Consider the following 8746-nt stretch of genomic DNA (forward strand, 5'->3'; position numbering starts at 1 on the left):
CCAGGAGGGCGCTGGGGTAACCGTACTGGTGTTGGGGGCACCAACAAAGCACCCAAACAGCTCTCCTTCCCCTTGCGTTGCGTTATTTCACGGTAGCAAAGATGCAAGGTGTATCTGCCCCTTCAGTGGCCGGGGCTGGCAGCCTGCTCCTGCTGGGAGGTGGTGGGGCTTGCAGCGGGTGCTGAAGAGGGAAGGGTGGTTTTAAGGATGGGAGCCCAAGGTGAGGCTTGTTCTGGCAGCAGGTCTATTTTAAGGAACAAAACAGCATGCTCTGGTCCATGAGAGCGAGGACTTGGCTGGCCGGGGGAGACTGAGAGCTTTCCATTGCAAATCAGGACTGCGATGTGAAGGAGCAGAAGACGTAAGGAGCTGGGCATGTAACTGCTGCTGGGCTGCTAGGGAAACCCCAGCCCCCTTTTTATTTATTTATTTATTTGCAGTTGCTGGTGTAACTCATTTCCTTTCTCTATTTGACTCCAGCAGGACCCAGAGACTTTTATCTGCCCTGAGCACTAGTTCTAGTGGGGTGCCATCAGTGGGCTCAAGTGACCAGATCCCCCAAACACCTGCCATTTATTTATTTATTTATTTATTTATTATGCCCTGATATTTGGTTTTGTGAGCCTGTACTTCAAATAAGCCTAAAGGCGTGGCCATGAGCTGTTCAACAGAAGCCTTCAGCATATTCCCTTCCTTCCCCATCAGCTCTTCTTTTACTGCCCTGTTTTTTTCAAATGCATATTGCTTCCTTCCCTGGGAAGAGCAAGTGGGGCTGCTCCTGCCGTGGGTGGCAAAGCTGACRGCAATCCTGTTAAGAAGCTCCTGTTTGCTGGGGTTGTACATATCTAATTGAAAATGTCCGTGGCCAGGGAGTCAGTGAACGCTGCTCATTCGTCTGAGTATCATAAATGCAAACCCACATGTGGATGTTTGTCACCCGTGATGGCACTGGCATGAAAAAAATGAGAGTATCAGGCACTGCAGCCCTCCTTACCTGCAGCCTGCTGGCTAACGTGGCCAGGAGCACCAAGCGCGTCCCAGCCCACGAGGGCATTTCAATACCTGCCTTTATAGACAAAACAGAGAGAAAAGCACCGCCAGAGCCATTCCCACCTTCTCCCACATGGAGGGAGAGGAGCAGAACGAGCAGTGGAGTCAGCGTCTGCTGACGCAGAGAGCTAAACCCAGTGCTTTTACAACTGAAGAGGAGCCTTGTGACGTTTTTTGTGTTTTGTTTTGGGGTTTTTTTTGGTATAACAGCCCCAGAGTAGGGCTGGRAAGGGCCTTGAGATTACGTGATCGTCCTTTTGTCTCAGGGCAGCGTTTCTCAGAGAAGGCTTTGAACATGACTCATCTTGTCTGCTAGAAAGGTGTTACAGAGATTTTGAAAAAAATTGTCTTGTTGCCTTTCCGTTAATGTGGCAGGTGAGAGGGAGCCTTTGCCACCCGGGCTGAGGAGGGATGGGCACTGTGGGGCCAGGGCACCCTCCTCCCACCAGGGAGGCAAAAGGAGGATTCACGGGGGCACATCCTCGCCCGAGCTTATTCCTGTGCCTCCACAGCCTGTACATGGCGTTTCTGCCCTGAGGGGAGTCAGGCTTTGGAGGCAGAGGGAAGCGATGCTGTGAAAAATAGCTGGTGGTCCTGTTGCCAGGACATTGCTGTTTCTTGCGGAGCTTTCTGCTACCCGTGGCCCCTCTTGGCTGAGATCCAGCATGTCTGGTTGGGGTTTTTTTTTTGGTTTCTCCCCACCCTTGAAGGAGCAAGGGTGCTCCGCATGGCCAGGCAGGAGCAGACCGGTGCTGAGAGGGGCAAGTGGTGCTACCGCAGCAGTGTGGCCATGCCTGCAAGATCACCACCGTGACGAGCGCTTGCCTCCCGTGGAGGGGCTCTGCGGCACCTCTGGGGTGGCTGGTGAAGCTCAACGGCTGGAGACCATTGGGGAAAGCGTCTCCCCCCCCCCTGCACGCCCAGCTATGGTTGCGGCGGAGGGTGGCACAGCTCTTAAATGGAGTAAAGCCAGGCAAAAAGAGATGAGGAATACAGTCCTGGCCAGAGGAGCCCTGCTGGCCCCCACCTTTTTGAGGGGTGACTTGCCTGTGGGGGGCTGCTTTCCTTGTCCCCCTTCTGTCCCCCGCCATGAGCTGCTCCTGGGCCCCACGGACACAGGGACAGGGGATGCTGGTGGCTTGGGGCAGTGCTGAACTGGGGTGAGGGGTGTGTGTGGGGGGGTCACTAGCCTTGAGCTAGAGGGAGGACGAGGGCAGGCTGAGATTTTTCCCGTGGAGTGCCTGATAACACAATGTTTCCACGCTGTGTGGTGTGGTCACTGATGTCTACATACATGTGCGTGCGTGTGAGTGTGTGTACCGGGGGGGGGTGGGGGGGTTATTTTGGGGGTCTCATGGTTGCTCATGTGGTGTTCAGCTTCCATTGCTCCCCCCCTTCCAAAAAAAAGGTCCCACTTTGCACTGTCGGTGACTCGAGGCGATGGCTGCCCTCCCTGCTCATGGGGAGGCAAAGCGGGGAGGCGGCAGGCGGCTGAAGGGGCCAGACCTGCCGTAGTATTTCCGGCATCGTCCTCGTGTCCTTTCCCTCCTCTCCCCGGCACCCAGCCGTGCCGCCCTCAGCCCCAGGTGCCCCACACAAGGGCCGTGGGGCAGCTCAGCCCGGCTGGGGGGAGGACGCGGCGGTGGACAGGAGAGAAACACAGCCGTCGTGCAAAGTGGCAAACACCATGATTTTCGTGCACCGTGACTGAGATGAACCCCCCGCCCTGCTCCAAGCCGCTCGCTCGCTCGCGCTCTTTTGTACGTTTGTGAAACGGGCCCCTGATGCGCGCTGGTGCGTGTGCGTGTGTGTAAATGTGGCATATCGGGACAATTTCTTTTGTAAAGCTGGTTGATTGTTGACAATAAACATGGCATTTCTGTTTGAGCCTCCTGCAGGGCACAAGGTCTAGCCAGGAGCACGTGCCTGGCCGGTGGGGACAGAGGGGACGGTCCGTCCCAGCCCACAGTGGCTTGCTGCCCCCTCACCCCATAGGTGCGCCTGCTCTTCGCTATCCTGCTGGAGGGAAAGACAGAGGAACCCATGGGATACCCTGACCGGACACATACTCAGCGGTTCCTACCTGGGACGGATGGGGAGAGATGGGGCTGGAGAAATGTAGGCAAGAGACTAACCTAAACCAAGACTGTTAGAAAGATTTGCCCTGTAATGCTCCCAGGGCTATTGCCACCTCTGCAGAGGGGATCATTGCGTCTCTGTGCATAGAGAAGGGAACAGTTTCATCACTAATATTTTACTGTCGCAGCGCACATGAGCTTCAGCTATGGACAAAGGCACTGCTGTGCTGGGAGCTGGATAAACACCGACCAGAAGGAAAGTCCCGGCCCCAAGGGGTCTGCAGGCTGTGCACAAAGCACCTGATACTCAAGGAAAGAAAAGGGCAGGCTGAGATTTTTATTTTTTTTTAAAGCAAGAGCAGGGAGGTCTGTGTGCAGGGATCAGCGTATCCCCTCCGAAGCAGAAGCAGGCTCTGTCAGGGAAGCCAGACAAACTTTATCCAGGTGAACAAGGAGCTGAGGGAGAGCAAAGTGCTTGTGGCCTGCCAGTGCTACAAAGGTGACCATCTGATGGAGCAATGCTTCCCCAAAAGGGAGGAGAAGCAGTCTCCAGCTGAAAGCAGTACTTCCTTTCAAAAACTACCAACCAAATCCCTCAGGGTGCCAGGCTCTGAAACAGAGCTGCTGAACCCTCAGTAAGAGCTACAGATAACTATGTGCTTACGTGGGAAGCTTAAAAGCAATGCAGAGGTGAGCTTAAAGTCCTAGAGAAGGAAATCGGGTTGTTCCAGGTTGTCTGTCTGCCCAGGTTTGAGGAAGCAGCCAGGAGAGGGGTGTCTCTGATAAATGAGTTTCCCCTTTCCCGGGAGTGAGCCGGGGCCTGGATTCGTTGTTGAAACACAGCAAGGTGTCCTTCCCAGGGATGCTCAGCACTCTCCCTTGCCGGGGTGCTGCATGCCTGCATGCCATGCCTGCAGGGAGGCTGCAGGCCCCCAGGCGCGTAAGCTGGCATTACAGAAATGTTGTCGTGGGGGCCTGGGTATTACTGCCTGGAGGACCACCACTTGGACACCTCTCACCTACCTCACCGCGGAGTAGCATGGCACATGGACAGCTGCAGGGGCTTGGGGGAGAACCAGTCTGCAGGAGGAAGAACCCCAATCCCGATGCTGGAGAGCAGAAATCAGAAGAAACTCTAGGTCAGAGCATGATGTCAAGGAGCTCATGTGGGCTATAAATCTCATTAAGCATTACTAATGAGCTACTGACCTACCTATATACAACCTGGTTGAGGATGAGGGATGCAGGCACAATTCTTGGAGCAGGCTATTCTAGAGCAACCAGTGGCCAGGCCTGCACGAAGCTTTTTCCCCTCAGTGGGTTGTGTTTCTCCTAGCAAAGGCACAATCTCGCCAATAATTGAAGAAAGTAGAGCGTAAAACTGGGGCACCTAGTTTTCCCCAGGGCCTTCCCCTTGCAGGGGTGGTAGTGGGGACTCCTCTCTGTGCCAGAACTGTCCCCTGGCTCCCACTGCTCATTCTGAGGGAAATTTTAGCCATTAAACAAAATCTGTGGCTGTTACCTTAAGCCCTTCAGCACATCTCCTTAAAGTTCTCTTTTTTAAGGAAAAAAAAAAATCTGAATACATGCTTCAGCAGAAGCATATGCTCAAGGACTTTGCTGAGCTGGAGTCTGACTCCCACATCACTAAGAGGAGTGGGTTCAACATGTAACCACTGCTTGGGCACCTAATACTGGAATAATGAGGACATCCACCTTTTGGAGGAGGAATTGTCCAAAACTACTGCTGGGATCCCAGACTTAAGCAGAGGTGAAATAAGGGGGCACCAGTTTAAAAAACTCTCCTATTGAGATGGTGGAAGTTCTCCATGGGGGCCTTAGTGGCTGATGGTCAAGGCAGAAGACCTACAGGAAGATAAACAGCAAGGGAAGGGTGGAAACAGCCTGGCCACTTCTGTAGGGTACCAGCAGCAAATGTGTATCCTCCTGACCCAAGAAATCCAGACCACAGTGAAATCTGTACAAAAATACCCTTGAATAAGTAAAAAAAAAAAAAAAAAAGGAGACTAGAGATGCTGCTCAGGCAGGGACTTAAACTCTGCCCTCAGCTTCCTCCACACACCAGGCTGGCACAATAGCTACCCCAAGCCCTGTCCCTGCACAGATCCATCACTTCTGGGATGGAGAAAGGAGCACTGGCCGATCCCCAGAAAACCGCAGCCCCTAGCACGGGGCTGAAATAGCAGTTGGAGCTCAAATGATAAAAGGACCTACATGAGCGAGTGAAAACAGGAGCCTGGCAGCGCAGCTTCTTTCTGCAGGGGGAAATCCTCTCCCCCAAGTTTTAGAGGCAGTTCAGCAGAACAGGGGATAGAGGAGGACTGACTAATATAATTTATCCAGACATTTTAAAAGCTTACAGCAAACTCCTCCATATAAGGCTCTTAAGGAAACTAAGTCATTACATGGAGATTAGAAATTGGTCGAGAGACGGAAAATCAAGGGTAGGCATAAATATTTCCAACCTGGAACAGGTTGGCCCCAGTCCTGACACTCTGCGGGTAGCAGTGGCTGCTTGTTAGTGATCTGGAGCAGAGCGGAAGAGTGAGAAGGCACAATTTTTTGGTTAACTGAGTCCTGCAAGAACTGAAAACCTGCAGCAGGGCTTAAAAGGCCAGTTGTTTAGAGGAGATGAGAGGAGATGATAGGAGACAACAAGTCAAAGGTGTTGCTGCCTGGAGGGAATAATTGTAAGGACTTGCACATATTGCTGGCTATTAAATTAAACATAGCCACTTAGTAAAACACCTGAGTCTCTCTAATGGCATCTCACTGAAAAACAATGCTCCACATGCAGCAGAGGTAAAGAAAAACAGTCATTCTTAGGATTGTTAAAGAAGGAAATCTCAAAAAAAAAAAAAAATTGCACTGAGAATGTTCTGACACTATACATGTGCTCACCTTGGATGCTGCGTTGGGTCCTGGATATCCCTTCTCAAAACAAAAAAACAAGGGGCGGGAGGAATGAAGAAATCGCTAGACCCAAAAAGAGCAGAAGCAATAGCACTCTCCCGTGAGAAGCAGACAGGACTGGCAGCTCAAAGGAGGGCTGACGTAAGAGGCAATGGCAGAAGGAGACAGACGGATGAATGCACCAGAGAAAACTGCCTGAATACTCTTTTATATCCGCCCCATTAAGAGGATGTTCAAAGACAACACATTTTGATGGGATGAAAGGGACAGCTTTTTCCTAATGGTGCTTTGCTAATCTGTGAAACTCATGGCCGCAGGGTTTACTGCAGGCCAAGAGTTTAGCATGACTCAAAAAAAAAAAACAAACAAAAAAGGGATTCAGTGTACAGAGAACACACCAGTTCAGACACAACAACTGAAAATATTCATGCCTGAGGGCTTAAACAATTAATTAGCAGGTTGGGAAGAAGCCGCTGCAATTCCCAAAGCCCTCCAGCCCTGCCTGGCTTTCTGGAGGGCACAGTCAGCACTGCAGGCTCTGCCTACTCCGGGACACCGACTTGCTGAGGGGGCAGTTCCGGGATCCCCACGTCAGGGAGCACTTTGGGGAGCTCTCACAGCTCCAGAGCCGGGATGCTCCCCTACACCGGCTGCCTCAAGCTTCAGGCTTGCCGGTCACAGCTCTCTGTGCCGTATCAAACCAGCGTCCCCTTAAACCAGGTCAAACCAGCCTGCGCTTCCTCCTCAGGAGGTGACCCACCAAAAGCCCTGTTACTTGCACTGCCTTAGCAATGGGGGGGCTGCTTTAATTGCCTCCTTGCGCTTCTCCATCCTGCCAGGAGCCTCCTCCACTTGCTCCYGGAGCCAGGAAGGCTCATTAAGACTCGAACAGGGAACACATCGTGCTTCCAAAGCATCTGCCAGCAGAAACACCCCCTACTCGCTGATGCTACTACTGCAGTAATGGTAGTAGCTGTTACTAGAAGTAGTAATTGATAATGTGGGGTTCACTTGGGCTCTGCAGAGCTTTGCCCATCACAGGATGATCCCTCCTCAGCAGAATACAGGATCTGGCCACACAAAGGGGCTTGCCGTTTCCTCTGAAGCAGCTGAGAGCTGAATGAAGGGCCAGACCACTTTCCATCTGTTCCTGTACATCAGGGGCACTGATTCACATCAGCACCCTGCCTGCCTTCCTGGAGCTAAAAACAATGTGGCCAGACTCCAGTCCTGGGGAAATGCGGGTTCGACATCCCTGTGGGCCTCCTGAGCATTCCTCCTGCCTCCAGTGAGGCAAGACCATCTCGCCACCCCAGGGCAGGCTGCAGGGCAGGCCTCAGTGTGCACCAAGTTCTTCACTTGGGTCCTTTGATAGTGCCCAAGGTCGTGCACTGTGAAGGCCTTCATGCAGAGCAGCATCCAGTCCCAGGGCTACAGCTGACAAGCAGGACAGTTTTATCCATTTTTTTTTCCATCCTGCTGCTTCACCTCAGAGGGTAGATGAGGTACGCAGCTGAATGCCCTGTAATCTGGGCACCACCAGGGCCTGTGACCACAGGTAGGGTGATGAGGTTCCAAAACTGGCAGAGGAACCTGGGTTGGCCTAATTTGAGAAGCAGCAGGAAAGGCCATGTTTAGGAAAAGAGAGAATTTGAGGATCTCCTCCACTTGAAGAGGCATCAACCAGTGGTCTACTCTTCTCCTATGGCCAGGGATAGGGACCGTCTAAAAGCGCGTAAAGGTACAAGCCCTGTGCCCACCCTCTCCTTCAGCTGGTTTGGGGATCTTTCTGCTGGCACTGGCAAAAAGCAGAGACTAACAGTCAACTGGCATTATTTAAAAAAATGTGTGCATGCGTGTGTGTGTGTGTGTGTACATGTACATTTTTTATATATATATATATAAATAAAAATCTCACAATGAGCAGTTATATTTCCATTTCTTGGCTAATGAGTACAACAGACACCACAATACAATCTAAGGGTGATGCGTGGTAAACAATACTTATTTAATGTATTTCATTGTAATTGCCAAAGGCAAAGGGCTAAGAGAGTTTCAATTTGTCATTAGTGGCAAATAAGAGAGGAGCAGTTGGAGCAGAGCAACTCTTATGTTTTGTTACAGATCCAGAAGTGTGAATTCATCCCTTGCTCTTAACTCGTACTAAAGAATCACCTTTATTTACAGACGAGTGCCTGGCCATTCAGCATGGAAAGTAAAGAATGACCAACTTGAAGCTATCCATGTATCTCCCCCTTGTACTAGTAGCTAGAGAACTGGTATGTGTTAGATTCGTTAGCCCAATAAAGCTTTGACTGGCCTCTGATTTTGGAAAGAGGCAGCCAAGAGAAGCCCTACACTCACTGCTTCAGAAAAGAAGCTTCTCACATTTTGCCACACCACAGCAAATGAGAACAAGCCAACTTGATGCTCTCCTTCCTCAGGGATATCTCTACTTTGCATTCCCATTACATCACCCATCACAAACACCAAAAACATGGAGATCCTAACTTTGGACCCTCTGATATTTTGGTTCAGCCATATTTTTTCTTCTTACCTTTAACCAAGAAGCTGATGATGAGTAATTCCTACAAATAGTCTCAGCATATCCCTAGGGATACATTCCCTGTGGACACACTGATCAAAACCAAAGCACATTTAACTGAACTCAAAATCAAATGCGC

The sequence above is a fragment of the Apteryx rowi genome, unplaced genomic scaffold (genome assembly GCF_003343035.1).
Source record: "Apteryx rowi isolate R43461 unplaced genomic scaffold, aptRow1 scaffold_343, whole genome shotgun sequence".
In the NCBI taxonomy this organism is placed as follows: Eukaryota; Metazoa; Chordata; class Aves; order Apterygiformes; family Apterygidae; genus Apteryx; species Apteryx rowi.